Consider the following 21,254-nt stretch of genomic DNA (forward strand, 5'->3'; position numbering starts at 1 on the left):
CAACCCAGCCTCTCTCTCTCTCTCTCTCTCTCTCTCTCTCTCTCTCTCTCTCTCTCTCTCTCTCTCTCTCTCTCTCTCTAATTTGTGAGCTTCAGAGTTGGAAGCTTTAATCTGTATTCCCAGAACCCAGCTCAGTTCCAGGTGTTCAAAACACAGAAGAATGGCCTGGGGTGGAGGGAGGGGGGAATCTGGAAGCCACACAGGTCAATTGGGAGCCTGGAGCAGTAAACAAAATTGCTTGGTTTAAAGTGATATTCATGTGGAGGGAGACATCTTTGGCAACCGAGGGTGATAACCTGACAGCACTGGGTGTTTAGATTTGACTGCACTGTGAATCTGAAGTCCCAATCAGTCCTTCAGTGTAGGTCCAACCACAGTATTTGAGAATTTGTTCTGAGAAATTCTGTGTAGGCAAGGAGTGGGAGGGAGGAAAGAGGCCTTGGGCTGAGGGATTTACTAAGATGCTACAGTCATTCAGCCTCCCTGGAGTAGGAAGGGGCTGAAGGAACACTTGGGGTTGAAATAAAGGGGTGTTAAGGAAGTGAGCAAATAAGCAGAAATGAAGGCTGGAGTCTATGACAATGTTTTATTAGAGTGGATTCATTCATTTGTTTTTCTGTCTTTTTAATTCTTAAACTCATGTTTGCTTTAGAGGCAACACTGGGCAGAGCCTATGCACACATTAAGTGCTCTTCTCTATCATCTGCCAGATGGAAACTATATGAGACACCACTATCAGAGAGTGAGCATGCAGGAAATGTGGGCTCTAGATTTCTAGATTCCTTCAGTACTGGATTGTGGTGTGTGTGTGTGTGTGTGTGTGTGTGTGTGTGTGTGTGTGTGTGTGTGTGTGTGTGTGTGTGTAATACTGGCGCTTGAACTTAGGGTCTAGATGCTATCTCTTAAGCTTTTTCACTTTAGACTGGTCCTCTACCATTTGAGCCATACCTCTACTTTCAGCTTTTTGCTGATTAATTTCCTAGGTTGGCTTTGAACTACAATCCTCAGATCTGAGCCTCCTGAGTAGCTAGGGTTACAAGCTTGAGCCCTAGGCACCTGGCTTTGGGTCACGTGTTTTTGTTTTTGTTAAAACCTCACTGTTCTCATTGATAGTTATCTACCTGCTTGGTATATTTTGAGGACTGCATGAGATAACACAATATTATGATATTATATTAGGTATTATATAATAAGATATGTATCTAATAAGATTAGCCATTCTAGATAATATGATATAAATATTGAATTATCTATATGACCTATATTATCCAGTCCTCAAAATATACCAAGAAGGTGGATAATAATGTCTAAGCACAGTGCATCAAGCACTGTGATGGAGAATCAAGACAGTCAAGACCTCATTCAATCTTCTAGTACTCCAAAGACAATCTGGGAGCCAGGAGCAGGGGAGTTTGTAAACTAGGAGGTATAATCCAATGTGGTCAAAGATCTAATAGAAGGTTGATGTTAGCACCATGGAATTCAGATAAAAGAATTAAAAGGATTTGGGGAGTTCAGGGAAATGTCACAAAAGAAATGGTAATTGAACTGAGCTTTGAAATGAAGTAGAAATTTGGAAGGTAGAAAAGGAAGGAAAAATGACTTCAGACAAAAGGAAAGCACGCACACAGGATGAAGAGCTGTAACACAGCTCTCTCACAGTGTTCGGCTGGGGATGAACTGAGGCTCACAGACTGTTCCAGGAGTCAGCAAACGAGCATTCTCTCTCTCTTGGCTTCCAGTGATACCTTCCTTAGACCACAAGTAGTCAAATCAAGAAAATGGAAGAGAGCCTCATAAAAGATAAGGCAAGAGAAGAAGCAGGGCTTCTAAGACCCAGGTTTTCATAACCATGGGTTAATGAGTGAATGGAGAGAGAAAAGACAGCATCTGTAGAGGAGAAGGCTGGTGGAGGTCACTAAGGGCCACAAGGGCAGAGACAAGAGTTTTGGGGTTACATATAGTGAGGAAGAGAAGGTTTCCATATTAGTTGAACATCAGTGGCTCATGCCTGTAATCTTAAGTACCCAAGAGGCTGAGATCTGAGGATTGTGGTATAAAGCCAGCTCAAGAAGGAAAGTCTGTGAGGCTCTTATCTCCAACGAACCACCGAAAAAGCCAGAAGTAGAGGTATGGCTCAGGTGGTAGAGTACCAGCCTTGAGCAAAATAGCTCAAGGACAGTGCACAGGCCCTAAGTTCAAACCCCAGTACTGGCACACAAGTGAAAAAAAAAAACAATGTCTCAAGAATGAGTTTGGTCAGTCAAGTCAAATGTAATGAGATCACAAATAGAACATTGTTAGGGCTGCTTCCAGTGGCCTTGGCATTCTTCTCAGAGGTGTCCATGGTAACAGCAGTGGCTGTGGGGCAAGGTCTGGCTTCCCAATGACTACAGCAGCTCAGGCAGCATTTCTTCATCCCCTGGCATCTCATTTGTTCTTTGTGTCCCAGACAGCCAGCATCATGGTGATGGAAGGTCCCTGAGGTAGGGGGAAGGGGGCATGCAGCTCTACCCTTGAGCCATCTTTATAGATCTACAGACTCCTCTGGTCACACACACACACACACACACACACACACACACACACACACACACACGAAGCTATTGATGGGTTGTAGCTTCAGCAGGTAGATTCCACTGTCATGCTGCTCACACTCAGCGTTTGGCCTCATAAAGGAATTTGGTAAGACACAAATAAAGCAAAAACAAAGTCTGGAGCTGGGATTGCCATTGTCACTACAATATCAGAACTGTGGTACAATTCTCCCAGGAAATGACCTTAAAGGACTCAGACCTCAAATATTTAATGACAAACACACTCAGTTGTTAGACTAAAGTCCTTCAAGATTAGGTCATTTCCAAATGCACAGGGAATTAGTGAGAACATATAAAGCCCTACGTTTTCTGTCTATTGTAGCCTCTGGTGAGATCCCCCAGGAGCATACAGTTTATATGTGCTCCAGTGCAACTAGACATGGGTTCTCTCTAATAGTTGTTTTATTTTTTTATTTTTTTGTTGGTACTGGGGATGGAACTTAGGGCCTCTTGGCTTGCTAGGCAGGCCCCTTACCAATTAGCCCTTTATGTACTGGTTATTTTTGAAGTAGTCTCACTTCATGGCTGGCTTAGCCTAGGCCATGGTTCTTCTGCATGTACATCCCCAGATGTACCTGCAGGTGACAGACAGGTGTTACTGTACCCAGCCATTGGGCTTCCTCCATAGCTGGGATAAGAGGTGTCTTACCACCCCACCCAAGACGTTGTCTTGAAAACTTTTATGCCTGGCTTGGTCTCTAACCATGATTCCTCCTCACCCCACCATGATCGCTTCTTCTCAAGTAACTAGGATTAGCTTGAAAGACTGTGCTCATTTCTCTCTACTGTATTAATTATAAATTGTGAAGATAAAAAAGATCTACCTGAAAGAACAGAAGACAAACATGGCAGGACATTGCTTTCTTTCTTTTTCCTTTTTAATAACAGTATTGAGGCGGTCACTCACCCTTCACTTTTTTTTGCTGAAGGTTAACAGGTTACCACTTAGGCCACAGCTCCACTTCTAGATTTTTGGTGGCTAATTGGAGATGAGTTTCACAGACTTTGCTGCCCAGCTGGCTTCAAATCTTGATCCTCAGATCTCAGCCTCCAGTGTAGCTAAGATTATAGGTATGAGCCAGAACCACTGGTGCTGGCTCTCCCCCCACTTTTTTTTTCATCTTTGCTTCCAAATTGCCTCATATTTTCTAAAGATGAAACAGTGCATCAAATCTGAAGAGCTATCCTAGACAGTGACCACATAAAGTAAGATGTTGATGCTCAATTCAGTTTTTGGTTTATGAGTATTTGAACATTTTGAATAAAATAGACTAAAACATACAACATGGATAGAGATCTTTATATTATTTTGATGAGGGGAAATATAGACAAAAGCAAGTAATTAAGGTAGAAGTAAGGTGTAAGAAAGACAAGATTTAGCTAAACTAACAAAAAGTAAAAAAAGGCTGAAAGCTGAGTGCCCATGAGAGAAAAATCTTGCTTTTTGTAGGGGTCTTGGTTATATTTTTCATTCTGGTTCTGAAAGCTTCCTCACTCCAAACTCAATAAAACTTACTAGTTGATCATTAAATACCAATTTGTCTATTGCAAACAGAACATTTAGCATTTAACGGTGTTATGTAGAATGCCACTGTATAAACTCTTTTCATCTTCACCTACCTCAGATACCCTTTCCTCACACCCGCACTCGGTGAGGGCACCACCAGAGCTTGTGTGACATCCCATGTGTCTCTATCAAAATGGTCATCAAGCTCTTGTGTTTACTCAGTTAATATCTAACTCCCCATAAAATTGCAGTGACCTTATGACTTGTACCTGGAATGTCTTGTACTGAACTCAGCTACAGAAGAGTAGCACAGAGAGAAAATTGTTTGGAACTTAAATGAGTGAAAGAAGGAAATGAATGAAAGAGCAACCAATGAGAGAAATCACACCCACTCCAGGCCACTGAGATGATGAATACATCTCACTTCCAGAACAGCAGTAAAAAGCAGGTGATTCAAATACCAACACACACTCCTCTCTCTCATTCCTTTTATCTTTTGCTTTAAAAAATATTTTCACATGCTTCACCCCTCTTACCGGTCCTTCATATTAAAACAACATCTTCAACAACACAGAAATACACGCTGAAGTTCTGCACCTTGGAGGAGTCGGAGGTGCCTGGGCCGGACTCAGAAACAAAGCCAGGTCCTCTGCTGTGTGGCATGAAGATTTTATGTAATAGGAACGTGCCAACTGGCCTAATCTAGGTCGTATTGTGGCTTCAGATTCAGACCAATTTTTCTTAGTTTTTGACGATGACAAAACAAGTCAAAAGGAAGGAGCCCAAATACTTTATGCTCTGTGCAAGGCAGGAAGAATGCCTTGTGGCCATACTGTTTAGAAAGAGACTCAGTAATTGCTGCACTGGAGAGCCGACATTTGCAGTACTCAATTGTGTGGCATCCGACTAAGTTAGCAAAATAAAGACAGATGGCAATGGATTAACTCCAACACACCCACCAGACAATGGCAGCCAACATGGAGAACTGTGGTGCGCTCTCAAAGCTTGAAGTGCCTCGATTGAACGCCACCTAGTGGTGCACCAAAACATTGCAACTTGCACCACCATGTTACATTTCGGTTAGGACATGACCTATGAAGACTGTGCCAAGGATTCTTTTGCTGTTATTTGAAAAAGAAAAGGAAACACAGTGGATCACGGAGGAGTTGGAAATTTATACCTTGTTATAGTTGGCTATTTAGTTCACTGAGAAATAATAGTTCATTTCTGTAACCTGTGTGGTAGGCAGGATACCAATACTACTAGTTTTTTTTCTTTCTTTTTCTTTTAAAAAAATGGTGCTAGGATTTCATCCTAGGACTTGTATGGGCTAAGAAAAAAAATGAGAAAAAAAACTATAAGAAGGAATAAAAATCTTGAGAGAACAGGCAACCATTTTTTTCATTAGGAAATGGGAATACATGACTCAGAGGGAGATAAAAGATTTGACATTGTTTACGCATTTTGGTCCCAGTTTTATAGTAAATATTTTCTTTTTGAAGTACCAGCTCCACCTGTAAGCTCTCTAGAAGATAACATTGTGAGATTGACCCCCAAACTGAAACTCTGTGGTCATTGAAGGCTGTCAGTCATGGCTGTGGGAGAAGGCAGAGGCAGGATGTATTGGACGTGTATCAAGTATGAAATCTCCTAGCTTGTTTAATGAGTACTTAAGCAAAGACATCTATATTTCTCCAAGGGAGGGAGAAACATGGTTCCCTCATGTCTCTATTGACCTTGTGGAGGGCACTGTTTAATTGGCAACTTGCACCACTATCATATGTAGTTTATGACTCAGAGCCAAGAACTTGGCGATGCGTTCTGAGTTATTCTATAAATGGAACTCTAGACAATCGCAGTCACTGGCCCAGCGTGCCAAGGTAAGAAAAGGATCAACTCTTCCACCAGTACCTTCTACACAAAATTATCATGGTTGCTCTTGTTTTCCTGTATACATCACCCAGTGCCTTAGTTAACTCGCTGCTGTTGTAACAAAATACTGAAAAAGATAATCAACTTAAAGGGGGGGGGGGAAGGTTTCTTTGTCCTAGAAGTTTCAGTCCAATGTTGGTTAGTCACATTGCTTTGGACCTGTAGTAAGCATACTATGGAATAAAGCTATTTATCTCATAAGGAAGGAGGGAGAGAGAGACAGACAGAGAGGCAGAGACAGAGACAAAGACAGAAGAGTGGACTCCTTCAAGGGCATATCACCAATGATCCTAACTTCCTTCTACTAGTTCCCCCTCTTAGAGGTTCTATCCCCTTCCAATAGCACAAAGGCTGGTGACAAAGAATGAATACATGTACTTTTGGGAGATATTTATTCAAACTATACCTTCTCAGTGTTTCTAGTCAAAAGAGAGTTTCTCTTCTCTTTTGACCCTTAACATCTTTAGTGATCATCAAACAATGCCAACAAAGATCTGAGTCCAGAGATTCTGGTAGTAGTGTGATTAGTGGTTAATTCTACCATCGTTTGTTAAGGTGAACTTGATCCCAGCTGCTCCATTTCTGCTTTCTCCACAGACACTCTTAAGAGCCCTATGACTTTTTAGTCCTGTTTATTTCAGGGCAGAAATCTGTGCAAACACACAGCAAACTGTTTCTGGGTTTTAGTTGACCTTGACGTGTGTTAATAAACTCAGCGTTCACCACCTGCCAGGTACTGTGGGTGACTATGAGTCAAGACCCAAGGATTTCACAGGGGTCTTGCTTCTGCACAGGGTTCCAATCCTCCCTGGGTGGGGTGACTCTTCTTCTTCCTCTCTCCTTAATTGAACCACAATACTGAACTAAAGCTAACCTGAATTACTTTTCATTTCATTCTCAAGTTTGATGGCTTTACTATGAGAGTATATGAGACTATGAGGCACTGGTTACTTAAAGCTTGATTATTTCATTACTTCTCTATTTAGGAATAGTTTTGAGAGTACCCCAATATATCAGAAGCTAGTCTTGTGCAGTAACCAAGACAAAATCCCTGACCTTGCAGAAATCATAGTCTCTGGAGTGGGGAGGGAGGATGACTCACACAATACACTAAATAAACAAAAAATGAATACTAAAAAAAAAGTTAGCTGATAAGCGTTATGAAGACATGAAACAGAGGAAGAGGAAGAGGAGAGGAGGGAGATCTGAAGACGATAGGAGGGAAGAGCTGCCTGAAATTTAGGACACAGTACCGGGGAGGGGCAGCTGCAGTGGGCTGGCTCTGGGGAGAGAGTGAGATCCCCATACTTTAGCAAGGAAGCCCCTTAGATAAATAGTTCATTCATCATCATCAATAGCCAGCACAGATGAGAAGCCTGGAAGGGCAGCCCCACGGACCCTGCAGATGACAAATGTCTCTTGTGACCTAGGCCCTAACCTAAGGTGAGGGGACACAGAGTTAGGAAGGGACATTACTTCTGAGGGGAAAGTGCACATGATTATGAGCAGCCAGAGTCACACATATGAAAGACTCATATTACGCAAGAGGTCCTGGGACTAGAGTTATGGCTGAAGGCCACGAAGAGTTCAACAGGAAAGGTGATGCTTCAGCTAGATCTTGCAGGGTAAGGAAGCCTTGGACTTCCTAAAGATGAGGTAGCAATATTTGTGAGGGCAAGGCCACATGAACCTGCCAACTGAGAGGTAACAAGACCCAGGTTAGAAAGCACAGGTCAATAAGAAGTCATTCAACAAAACCACGAAGGCCTTTGAGTATCTTCTGCTTTGACATGAACCTCACTGTTTAGATCTTACCTTGAAGGTCAGTGACTTCAGCATTCATGTTCGAAGACACCCTTTAAAAATGTATTTTTATTATCTTTAGTTGTACAAAGGACTTACCATTCAACAAAGCAATTTATTAATACAAGGCATCTTGATCAATATCACCTCTTTTTTTTAAATTTTTTTTTTTGGGTCCGGTTGTGGGGCCTGAACTCTGGGCCTGGGTGCTGTCCCTCAGCTCTTCAGCTCAAGTCTAGCGCTCTACCATTTGAGCCACAGCACCACTCTGGCTTTTTCTGCTTATGTGGTGCTGAGGAATTTAACCCAGGGCCTCATGCATGCAAGGCAAGCGCTCTACCACTGAGCCACCTTCCCAGCCCCTCAATGTCACCTCTTTCATCATTTCCAGGACTTCCTTGTGAGGCTTCCTTTCTTATGGATCACATACTTTCACTGATTTCTTTTTAATTCCCCCAGAATTGAAATTCTTAAGAAGTAACTAATTTGTTACCCTTTTGATCTCCATAACTTTTCATCAGAGCCATGGGTAAGCATGAGATGTGGCCCATTACCTCATTAGAATAAAACTTGACACCTTCCCCAATCTGACTGCACAGGGGGTTATAGCTACATAGTGGAATAGGTAAATAGCTGTTATCCACTATGTGTCTCTTTCTCATGGCATAAATGTGCAGTTTCACCCCTGGATTCTTAGAGTTCAGGAAGTCTCCAATTAGAACTATCACTCTCACAGAGGAATGGCGGGCTCAGTCTATTACTCAGAAAGATCCACCAGTTGCTGTCTCAGAAGGGACAGGACTGAATCGACAGGAGGAAGAGAGGCCAGCAGGGAGGTTCCAACTGCTCCAGATAACAGAGGACAGGGGCTTGGTTCAAAGCAAGGAGAGAGGGAGAGAGCTGGGATTGGGTTCTGACAGCAACCTGGGGTTAAAAATCCCTTCGTGTGTTGGGTACCAGCTGTTAGTGTGAAGCAGCTGGAGGTACTGAAGTTGGTTCTTGAATCCTAGGCTGGATGAGTCAAAGGTCCTATGATGGTAAGGGGATGAGTTAGAGAGCAAGGTAGGATGGGGCAGGCAGGATCCTCTTTCATGAGGTTGCAGGTATAATGGTCACCAGTCATCTTTTCTTTTCTGACATAATAACTTGCCCAACACCCCTCCCATCCCCCAATCTGAGAAAATACCAGATCTGAGTGAGAGCCATGCAAACTCAAAAGCCCATCTTGCTGCTGCTGTTGCTCCTCTTCCTCCCCTTCCTCCTCCTCCCCTCCCTCCACCTCCTTCTCCTCCTCCTCTTCCTCCTCCTCCTTCTATTCCTCCTCCTTCTCTTCCTCCTTTTTTCTTTCTTCTTCATTGTATGTGCTATACTGGGGCTTGAACTCTGGGCCCCAGGCTCTGGATTAAGTGTTTCTCTTAAGGCTGGCACTCTACCATTTGAGCCATACCTCCACTTCTGGCTTTTTGTTACGGTTAATTGCTAATAAAAATGTCTCAAATTTGTCTGCTCAGGCTGGCTTCAAACCGGTATCCTCAGTTCTCAGCCTCCTGAGTATCTAGGATTACAGGTGTGAGCCACCAGTGCTGGGTGCACTCATTTTCTTTTATTGGGTATTTTCTCCCTTTCAACTCTTCTCAGTAGTACTTACTATGCTGATTTATACCAAGCATTACAGCAACCCCCTTGATCAGTCTGGGGGATATGTTGATCAAATGTATCCTTCTTGTGTAGTGCCTGTTAGGAAATTTGACTTGTCCTATCTCCCAGTAGACAGCAACCTTACCTGTGAAGAGACTACCCTTCTTGGAAGCTGTCAGCTGAGCAGAAGCAGATGCTGTCCCACTGCTTTTAGTAACAGGGCTACACTTTTGGACAAAGCCAGCCTACTGTAGACATCAAAACCTCAATTGCAAAAACCAAGTATGTTGTCCTGCTTGAACCACCTCTCTCTCTCTGTCTCTCTCTCTCTCTCTCAGCAGGATCTGCATGATAAATTTTCTTTGAACTTTATGAAGTCAATAAAAAAATAAGTAACTTAGAAGTGAAACCACACTTAGAAACAAACTTTGGTTTACTCAAAGTCTATTCTTCTTATTCAATATGATACATTATGAGTAACATACATTAAGCCACAGTTTAGGACCTTTATAAGGTCCTAAATAAGGATATTGGGTCTAAGTAACAATGCCTTGTTCTCACTGCCGTAAGTGGTGGGGACTTTAGAGGTAAGACAGGCCAGATGTCATGCTGTTTAGCCCCCTGGAAAGCTTTGCTGTAGAGAATGCTCACCCTTGGTTATTTCCCTAGATAGTTTGATTTTCTCACCCCTGATTGTTTCTCTTTATGGTTTGCTTTGCTTGCCCCTGAATATTCCCCTATAGGGTCTGCTTTTGTTGAGCTTGGGCTCCCACCCCAAATGTGTGGGCTTTGACTTCTAAAAGCTTTGTGCTAACAGCATTCTGGCCTGCATGTCTTTGGAGCAGGAGTCCACTTGCAGTGGCTGGCTTTCTAATAAAGACTCCCAATTCAACCTCTCAAAATATGGCTTCTCTGTTTCTTATGATTGAATTCCCATATAAAAATAATGTATGGTGGAAGGAACAGAGGTAGTTGTGTGTAGGGAAAGTTTGGGACTTGGATTCTAATTCTGTTAGATCTTCTAGAGTTTTACTATCCTGATCTGCAAGTCAGTGATCATAGAGGCAAATGGCAGTGCTGTTCTGACACTAGACCCAATTTATGCAGAGCACAGTCCTTGCACAGAAAGAGACTCCAAGTCTACAAAAGTCAGCACAGAGATTGCTGTTCCATGCCCTTACTTTCAGTTTATAGTGCCCTAACCCAAAACATTCCTGCCTTCTTTCTTACCTAGTTCCCTTTACTCATTGCCATTGTGATCTGGTGTGGTTAACCAACTCAACCATGCCTCCCCTCTAACCATGACAGCTCATCACTTCTTAGGCCTAGTACCAATTACATAGTTCGACATAATTTGTTTGCTCAGAGTTGAACTTAACCAGGTATGGTAGTGCATGCCTGTGGTCCCAGCTATTTGCAAGGCTGAGCTAGAAGGATTACAGTTCAAATACAGCGGGGGCAAAGTTAGCATGAAACTGTATCTGAAACACTAATAGGGCTGGAAAGTGAGAGGTTTTTAGTAAGTATGAGGTTCTGAGTTCAATCTCCAGTATTACACACACACACACACACACACACACACACACACACACACACACACACACACACACACACACACACACACACACACGTCTAAGTACAGTCTGCAGGCTTCTGTGGTCTTTTTTACATCAGGCTGAGTTAGTTTCCATTTCCTGCTCAATGAGACTGTGCAAATACTGGTGGAAGGACTTGCTTTCAGGTATTCCAAGGCTCCCTTAGAATACTGTGTTAGTAGAGGAGGAAGAACCATCTCCTTCTACTCGGCAAATCTCTGCCTTTCAGCAGGAGAAGGCATTTCAGCTTAAAATGATCATGCTGCTCAGAGTTAAATTACTGTAGGAATCCAACTTACCATTAATTATTCATGCTAGCTGCAGAAGCTAGTGTTAAAATGCGGACAATTGTTTCCTTTCCAAACATTTGCTGTTCAACCATTCCCTTTATAACTGGAGTGCCTAGCAGTGGCTAGAAGTGGCTATATATACTGTGGGCAGTACAGAAGATCCTAGGAACATATTTGATATATGCAAAGCTGCTCTACAAAACCTTGCCAGGAAAGGATCTGTGGGACTATGCCGAATGAAAGAAATAAGCAAAAATATCAAAAGACATGCTTCTCTACTTGGGCCTGCCTAGTGACCTGATATCCTTAGGGTATCTTAACTTGTCAGCTTCTATTTCTCCCTGGAAGAAACTAAATGTCACCAAGTTAATGTGAAGATAGTCTAGGTGAAAAATATGGGGAAAGTTATATGTTGAGTGAGGCAGTATGGTGGGAAGGAGGCTAGAATAGGAAAGAAGTATATGGTGAGGAATGAAAGGAGTAGGAAGCAGGCTTCCATGGTCTGAATTGTGCCTCCTCCCATCCCATTCCTGTTTTGAAGCTCAAGTCCCTGATATCTCAGAATGTGATAGGGCTTTAAAAGCTTTGAAGAGGTAATTGAGTTAAAATGAAGTCATTAGGTAATTCTAATACTATATGACTGATGTTTTTGTAAAACAAGGTTAGGACACAGCCACATATAGCAAGAAGACCATTTAATGACACAGGAAAAAAGGGATCAGCTACAAGTCAAGGAGGGAGACCTAAGAAGAAAACCCAGGCCATTACCTTGATCTCAATTCCAACCTCCAGCATAGTGTGTGTGTGTGTGTGGGGGGGGGGTGAATTCCAAGTCTTGTTGCTTAAGGTATCCTGTGTGGAATATTTTGTAATGGCAGCTACAGAAAACCAATCCATACATCTTGGTAGATAATAACAGAAACAAAGTTAATAAATACTGGGAAGATGATTATGGTATCTAGAAAGTCTCCTGTATAGCTATGTTGGTATTTTACATACATTTGAAAGTACCCTGTTATTTTAATGAAATAGAGAATCCAGTTTAACTGCTCAGAATCTTGGGATCCATTTCACCCAAAACACACTGAAGAGCCTCTTTTTGGAGAGAAGAAATACTGCATGTGTAATACTTAAGTTCTTATGGACAATCCAATTACTTAAAGTAATTGTATCTCCATAAAACCCATTTAAAGAAAAGTCAGGCTACTTCAGACTCCTTTTCCAGGTGAGCTCACTACTGCCCCTCTCCTTTTGTACTTGCTTTTAGGAATGCCAGGAAAGAAGAGCTTGAATGTTGTCCATCTGGTTCCAGTCCCCATCCTTTCAGTTATCACAGTTCTGATAGTTTGTTATATGTCCATGGCCTTTGGTATATTTTCCTCTGCTGGACAACAAACATTGTCTTATATCTTGATCTGTTGATCTTCAGTAAATACTCTTGCAATCTGCTGTGGCACATCAAGGATCCACCCAATCAGCCAAGGACAGGCTTGTGCCCATCCAAGGCTGGTCTGGGTTTTATTTGTGCATCAAGCTTCATGTTCCTGCCCGTCTGCCAAACTTGCGACCCAGATTCCATTCTAAGCCTATTTGCTTGGTCCAACTGTAAACATCATTCCTGCACTGACCCAGATTACTGTCTCTACTTGCTCCAGCTTACCAGGGTCTCTTGTTTTGGCTTCATCTAGGAAACCTGATGTGTGTCCAAGCAACACTGGGGAAGAGCCAGACGGGACAGGCTGCCACTGCTGAGCTCCAGGGTGACATCTGATTCTTCTACATGTTTCCAGAGTAGTGTTCCCAGTGCCATGAAGAGCAGGCATTTAGAAGAGGGCAGGATCAAATGTCTGATGGACTCCCCACAGCAAGTCTCCAAACAGGAAGCAGTTACAGGTACGGGTAAAAGTAGAATGCAGATGGGCTGATCATGCTGTTTGCTGTTCTTCTGTCAGTATCCTGTCTTAGGGGGATGAATAAGACTGGACTAAGTGTTCAAGGAAAAGAAGAAAAAAGGTGTAGGTAGATGTAAATGAGGTAAAGGGATGCATTCTATATAGACTTGATTAGGGTATTGTCATTCCTAATAGTGGGTTCAATAGTTGGTCCCAAATGATACAACCATGTCCTAATTTCCTGGTAATTGAAAGTGTAGATCTATCTGGAAATGATACCTTTGCAGATATAATTAAGTTGAGGTGAAAGTATCCAGAATTTAAAGTACATCCTAAGCCTGACAGGAATCCTTATAAGAATAAAGGCAAAGGAAGATTTGGGATAGAGGAACACAGAGGGAAGACAAAACTCAGACCCTAGAGTTATACTAGTAAAAGGCAAAGAACACCTAGAGTAATCAGGAACACCAAGTGGCAAGGGAAGATTCTCTCTGAGATCCTTCAGAGGGACATAGCCATAAGGACACTTTTTTATTGTTGTTGTTGTATAGTCTTTTTTGGTCAAGGTGCTATACAGAGGGTAATAAGTACATTTCTTTTCTAACTTGTTACCCCTTCCCTCATTTTCCTCCTACATTCCTTCTCCCAATCCCCTAACCCCAAGTTGTACAGATCATTTCCAACGTATTGTCTTGTGCATATAACTGTTGCATTGGTTCCCCCTTGTCCATAAGGACACTTTGATTTCAGTCTTCATGTCCCAGACTGTGACAGAGTGCATTTCTGTTGTTTAAAGCCATCAAGTTTATGTGACTCTGTCATGGTAGCTCCAGAAAACCAGTGCACTTCTCCTTTGCTCATCGACCAGAGAAATTGGTGTACAATGGAATGTTTTGATCCACAAAGAAGGTGTACTTATCCTGAGGAGAAAGAAAAAGAAAAGACTGGCCCAGAACTACACAGAAATAGTTCTTGTCTTCCAAACTTGTCATCAGAGACAAAAATATCCATAGAAAGGCTTAAGTCCACCTCAAGAAAGAATCTTGCTTAAACTAGAGAAATAAAAGTGTTAGAAATAATAAGAAAACAATTTAAATATTTCATGTATAAGATGCTATTCCAAGAAATTCCACATAGGTCTATTTTCTTATCAAGATAATCTAGGCTCAGAATGATCCAGGATACCTATATGAACTGCTTAGTAATATGCCATGCCCTGTACTAAGAACTTTACAATTATTATCTCATTAATCTTCATAAAGCCCTGTGGAATAGGAATTATAATCTCTACCTCACAGATGAGAAAACTCAGGCACAGACAGATTCTTTGCTATACCTAATATTACACAGCCAGGAAATAGGGGTGCTGGGATTCAAGTCCAGGAAGTTTTGCCTGGAAGATTTTGCTCTTGATCTCTCCCCTCTCCCCCCGCCCCCCACCACAGGCTTTTGGTTGAAGAATAAGTCTGTGAATGCAGGTAGATCTGATCTCAAACCCTATGTTCATTTTGTAAGCTGCACTCAAGTAAATAAGGAATGACTCATGCTGTGAACATCAGTTCTGCTTCCATGATGGTTCCTTCCAGTCCTGGCTCTTCTGGGAGCCAGGGCTTTAAGGCTTTTCTGCCAGCAGGCCTGATCCCTCCCCTTTGCCTACAGTCATGAGTATGATATCCAATGAAGGGGGAGGCTTGGCCTCAGCTTCTGGTAGAGACTAATATTGATTTTGTTGTATTGCAAGGGAATCTCATGTACCTTCTTCCCTTGCCCCTTTCCTACATCATTCCACCCATGTTTGCTTAGTTATGTCACTAAAGTTTTTATTGTTGTCAACACATATTTGTGAAGCATCTATTGTATACTCCTTGGTGTGCCAATAAAAAGCCAGTCTCAGGCAGAAGGTGTGTGGTGTCCAAGTCAGAATGACAGGTGCTCTCACAGAAGAGTAATAGAATAGCTGCTGTCTTCAGAGTGTTGGTTATGTCCCAGCCGTTACATAATCTTCCCAACACCTGCTGCAGCTCTGGGAGAAGACAGGAGAACCATTGCTTTGGTTTGTCTATGGTATGTCCCCACAAAAACTCATGTTGAAATTTGATTCCCTGTGCAACATCCTAAGAGCTGATGGGACCTTTAAGAGCTAATTATGTCATGGCTCCACTTCATCAGCAGATGAATGTCTCCCTTAAGAGACAAAGTCAGGTCTTCTGAGAGTGGATGAGGCCCTTACCAGAAGCAAAGCGAATGCTGATACTGTGCTTTGAACTTCCTTGCCTTCAGAACTGTGGGACAAAACAATACCAATAACCATGTTTCTCCACCCAGTGTTTTCCTCAATGGAAATACTAATTTTTTATTTGTATTTTTTGTCAGTTGTGGGGCTTGAACTCAGAGCCTGGGTGCTGTCCCTGAACTCTTTTGCTCAAAGATAGCACTCTACCACTTGAGCCATAGCACCACTTCTAGTTTTCTGGTGGTTAATTGGAGATAAGAGTCTCAGAGACTTTCCTGCCCAGACTGTCTCTGAACTGTGATCCTCAGATCTCAGCCTCCTGAGTAGCTTGGATTACAGGCGTGAGCCACCAGCACTTAGATAAGAAATGCTAATATTTTTAATGGCACAACTTCCAACTGCACAATGAATTCATGAATTCAGTAATAACCATTGCTAATTGTTCCTAAAGGATAAACCACAATATCATAAACTCTGTTATTAAACTTAGAATATAAGATTATTTGGTTATCCAATATTCTGATAAGTAACTGTTGTCACTTTTCTATACCTGCTTTACCATTTTTTAATGAATCCTAAAGTAGTAAAATATATTTAACATGAAAAGTCTGACACATACAATTTAATCCTATTTTTAGTGATTCCAAAGACATGTGGCATTGAGTGATTATCTGTGCCTTATAAATATGTAGAGATAACAGTTACTAGAGAATGATAGATAAAGCCAGTTTTAATTTGGCTGTATTTATGATTATGATGTACATGAATATCCATATTTGCATACATTAATCTTATTGCATATAAATATGAGGACTGTTATATAATTGGTAATGAGAGTATAGTTGCTCATGGGTACAGTAGGGAACCCATTGATTAGAAGGGGATTAGATAGTTAGACATTTAAATGAAGATAAAACTTATATTGCATTAAATACATGATAGGGTAGATATTGAAAACTGTATATCCCTGTGTAAGTAGTGTATTGCTGAATATGTAGAACATTGGGAAAACAGAAACTCTATTTCTGCCTTTCCAGGATCAAGCACAGCTTCAGGGTAGAGCTTCTGGGCTGCTGGAGTGGGGGATGGGGTCCATCTATGGCCATTGCTTCTAGCAACTGCCCTACTGAGGTTCATTGCTCCTTTCCTCTCCAACATTTGCATCAGTTTGGAGGTAATTTCTTCCATTGTGCTAGATAAAGGGTATTTCCATCTTTTTCTTCTAGTGGTTTGCTGTTGCTTTACTAGTTTCAAAGAAACCTTTCTCACAATCAGCTTGCAAAGAGCTCCCACCAGAAGCTCTGCTTCACCTTTGGGCATCTCTTCCTAGCACAGTCCCAGGTCATGTGATTTGTGTTTGCAGATGGAAACCATGAAGCAAAATGAAGTTCAGTGGTTTTCTAGGTAACAAGGCTGACACCAACACAGTTACGTAACCCAGTTTATCTTATGGGTTTGAGGAGATTTTGTCCTCCAGTAGGAGAGAGAGTATGGTGAGCTTGCAAAAGTGATTTTTGCTATTCTTAAACTTCTCCATTGTTCCAACCCTGCTGGAGAGTCCTCTGTAGTCCAGGTGAGGAAGTGAAGGTGGAGAGTAAGACCATACAGCAGGAAGGGACCTGGCAGAATTGTAAGAGGCAGCTTAGGTCTCAGTGATGTGTTCTGCGATTAGAAGCAGGGAAGAAAGCAAAAAGCCAAAGGGAATCAAAACATTGTCCAAACAGTAATATTCAAACATCTTATGGTTTTACTTCCACATTTCTTGCAGTTTCTTCTAAGTTTTAGTAACTTCAAAGTTTAATTGATTGTAGATTGACATTATGAATCTATAAAGGATCACACAGTAAATATTTTAGGGGATGTATGTGAGGTAGTTTCTATAGTAGCTCTTTAACTCTGCTGTTGGTGTGAAAACAGCCATGGGCAGATGAATGTGTTTTATGTTTTAATAAAAGTTAATTTACAGAAGCAGGTAGCAAGCCATCCTTGCCAATCCTTGATCAAAGTTCATGCTTTATTTATCAGTATCTATCAATTTTTATTCTTTTTCTTTCTTTTTTGCGGGGGAGGTAAGGGAAGAACAGTTCTGGGATTTGAACGCAAGCCTGCTAGGTGCTCTGACAATTGAGGGACACCCCTAACTTTTTTAAAATGGCTGTTGCTTTGTTTTTTAGCTATTTTTCAGATAGGATCTTATACTTTGTTGCCAGAACTGGCCTTGAACTGATATCTTCCCAATCACTGACTCCTGAGTACCTGGAATAATAAGTATGCACCTCCATGTCAACCCTTACCACCTAATATCCTTTTTTTTTTTTTTAAATTGGCAGTGCTGGTGTTTGAACTCAGGATCTTGCACTGTCTCAATTTGCTTGCTTGCTTACAGCTGAGGCTCTTGAGCAATTCCTCTAGATTCTTGCTGGGTGTTTTAGAGATAGAGTTTCATGGACTTCCTGGGCTAACTTCAAATCATGATCTCACATCTCAGCTTCCTGAGTAGCTAGGATTACAGGCATGAGCCACTGGTGTCTGGCTCTAAATCTTAATGATATTTGCTAATTACATCATTATTGTTTGCTGGTTGAGTTTGGTAACCTTTCTTGTGTATTTGCTTCCTTTAGATCCTAGCTGTTTAGATAAGGGATATTATTAGAATCAAAGTCACATGTTAGTTGATCCAAAAGAGATTATTAGACAAATTAGTAAATAAGTGAGTGATCTCTACCCTCCTAGGACCAACTAGCAGAAAATTTACATTACCTGGGTCTAACTTCTGGGACTCAGGGGATTTTCAGGTTACTCTGAAGGTAACTCTGAACATGTGAACCAGGAGCTCAGATTGGCAAGATAAAATCTCTTCAGAGGGGGAGGAAGTCGTATGGGCCAAGCCAACACTCTATTGATGGAACATGAAAAGATGGGAAGGGTGACAAAATCTGGCACTATAAACTTGTGAAACACAGCTTACTTAAATAAAGCCTTCCATAAAACACTACCTTAATTTCTCAGTGAAAATAGAAGTATAAATTGAGGGATTGGAGGCATGGCTCAGTTGGCAGAGCACTAGCAAATAAGAAAAGCATATCAGGTACAGAGTTTGAGTCCCAATTTCAGACCTAGCTTTCCACCCCTCCCCCACCCCACTCCTTTTCTCCCCTTTATCTTTTTGGGGAGATAACTATGGGCTTTATGTTTAGTCAAACCATACCCCAAGCTCTTTTTCACTTTTGTTATTAAAAAAAATAGGGTCTTATGTTTATGTTTAGGCTTTCTTGGATGGAGAACTTCCAATTTAGGCTTCTCATGCAGGTTGGATGATTGGCATGTACCACCATGACCAACTTTTATTTGTTCGGTTTGAAGTGGAGGTCTCATGAGCATTTTGCCCAGGCCACTCTTGAATCATGATCCTCCTGATCACTGCCTCTCAACAAATTAGGAATACAGATTTATGTCAACCCAGAGATTGGCATTTTAAATTAAATGGATTTTTTTTCAGTATCAAAAGGATAAGAATGCAAAAGTTATAAAGAAAACATTCACTCTTCTGGGAAATCTCCCCATTTTCCTTCCAAACATTGCAAAGTGAGCTGATAGGCTTTGCTGAAATAGCAACCTTTACTTATTAAGGGGAATATATAATTAGAGGTTAGGAAAATTACACCAAAGAGTTTCCCTCCTGCTCCCCCCCCCTTGCTTTCAACAGTAGGAGGTGTAGCCCAGTGTGGTAAACTTGGTGAAAGGAATTATGTGGCTGGCTTTGTTCCTGCCCTCCTTCTTCAGACAGAGTCAGGAGATTGGGTAGTGGTAAGTAGCCCCACTCTCCAGCTGTTCTCATTGGCTGGCTCACAATTCACTTCATTTCCTCAGCATGACTGTGCTATGGGATTTGACAGTTGCAACATCTAATCCGCCTCTCACTTCTAGGGAGTTCCACTGTACCTCCCTTAGCTTGGTGTTAACATCTAACCATAAGTTTAATTACTAGTCTACTCCAGTGAGCCAGGGAGACAGTCTCCCACACCATGACTCCTTCAGCAATGAATGAACAACCCAGTTCTTTATGGCTAGCTCCCCAAACAAGTGTCAAATCCCCAAGCATGAGTAAAACACTACGTGTATCATACAACACAATCCGGGCCTGGCCCCAGTCCTTATGCAATATTCTACACTCACCCGAAGCTGAGTAAAACTTTCTCTGGAACTTTCTGACTCATCAGAGCCTCTTCTTAATATCCGTAGACAATCAGGGGTTCTGTTTGGCTGTACTTGTGGAAGAGGCAGCATCAGAGTTGCTTAGCAGCAGAAAGTAGTTTATTACAAACAGCTTTCTGTAAAGAAGGCACTCCTTGTTTTCCTAACAATTCATGTCTTCTGATTGATTGACTTGTTAACTGAGTTACACAGACTTTTTCCTTATACTCATGGGAGGAACAAGGGTACAAAGTGACAGGAAAATACTTGGTGTTAAAGAGTGGATGAGACATCTTTTTAAGCAACTGGGGGATCATGTTTCTGCTGTCCAGGGTTCTGTGATTAGAAAATGGGAGGCTCAGCTGTGCGTTTGTGCTTATAATCCTAGCTGCTCAGGAAGCCAGGATCCAGAGGGTATTAGTTTGAAGCTATCCTGGGCAGAATAGTCTATGAGATTTTTGTCTCTAAAACAATCAGCACTAAGCAGGACTGGAATCACAGCTCAAGTGATAGAGTACCAACTGTGAGCAAGCAAACTGAGCAATCACAGGGCTCTGAGTTCAAACCCAATACTACAAGAAGGAAAAAAGAAGGAAGGAAGGAAGGAAGGAAGGAAGGAAGGAAAGAAAGAAAGAAAGAAAGAAAGAAAGAAAGAAAGAAAGAAAGAAAGAAAGAAAGAAAGAAAGAAAGAAAGAAAGAAAGAAAGGAAGGAAGGAAGGAAGGAAGAAAGCAAGCAAGCAAGAAAGAAAGAAAAAAAGAAAAAAAGAGAGAGGAAGGAAGGAAGGAAGGAAGGAAGGAAGGGAGGGAGGGAGGGAGGGAGGGAGGGAGAAAGGAAGGAAAGAAAGAAAGGAAGAAAGAGACAGAGGAAGGGAGAGAGGGAAAGAAGAAGGAAAGGAAAGGAAGAAAGAAAAAGAAAGAAAGAAAGAAAGAAAGAAAGAAAGAAAGAAAGAAAGAAAGAAAGAAAGAAAGAAAAAGAAAAGAAAGAAAGAAAAGAAAAGAAAGAAAGAAAGAAAAAGAAAGAAAGAAAAAGAAAGAAAGAAAGAAAGAAAAGAAAGAAAGAAAGAAAGAAAGAAAGAAAGAAAGAAAGAAAGAAAGAAAGAAAGAAAGAAAGAAAGAAAGAAAGAAAAAGAGATAGGCTTTGCTTGGCTTGGCTGTGTGTCATTTGTCCTCCTGTCAGGTTTCGTGATGGTCACCCAATAGGATGAGAGAGTAGCCCAGGGAAAATATCGGAACATGTGTCAGGCTGGGGATACAGGACAATCGACTCAGGAAAAAATGTAGACTTGAGCTATTGCTCAAGGGGTCTAATCAGCTCAGGAAAGGATGCTGACTTGAGCTATTAGTGACTCGACGTATCACAGTTGCCAAATTCATTTAGTTCAACTATCTCAACTAGAAGTTATGTTACATAAGAAAAATAGCAAAGCTACCTATGTTAGAAGGGGAGCGGCAGACATTGACATTTTTAAATGATTGTTATGAGCTCATCACTCTTTCAAAGCAATTTTTACATATAAAAACTGATAGTATGAATTTAACACTGGCTATAAAGATGAGAAACTAAGGAGAGATT

General features: G+C 41.5%; 1 long non-coding RNA gene across 2 annotated transcripts in view; it reads left to right on the forward strand.

The window, feature by feature from the left end:
- The first annotated feature begins 2,413 nt into the window (after window positions 1-2,413).
- LOC138815758 (uncharacterized) overlaps window positions 2,414-21,254 on the forward strand; it is a 76,930-nt gene continuing 58,089 nt past the window's right edge. For both annotated transcript variants that reach the window (XR_011368452.1, XR_011368453.1), the window contains exons 1-2: window positions 2,414-2,486; window positions 13,051-13,255. This is a non-coding gene — a long non-coding RNA (uncharacterized lncRNA). The remainder of the gene's footprint in view (window positions 2,487-13,050; window positions 13,256-21,254) is intronic.

Source organism: Dipodomys merriami, unplaced genomic scaffold (assembly GCF_024711535.1).
Source record: "Dipodomys merriami isolate MVZ:Mamm:240054 unplaced genomic scaffold, mDipMer1.0.p SCAF_667, whole genome shotgun sequence".
NCBI lineage: Eukaryota > Metazoa > Chordata > Mammalia > Rodentia > Heteromyidae > Dipodomys > Dipodomys merriami.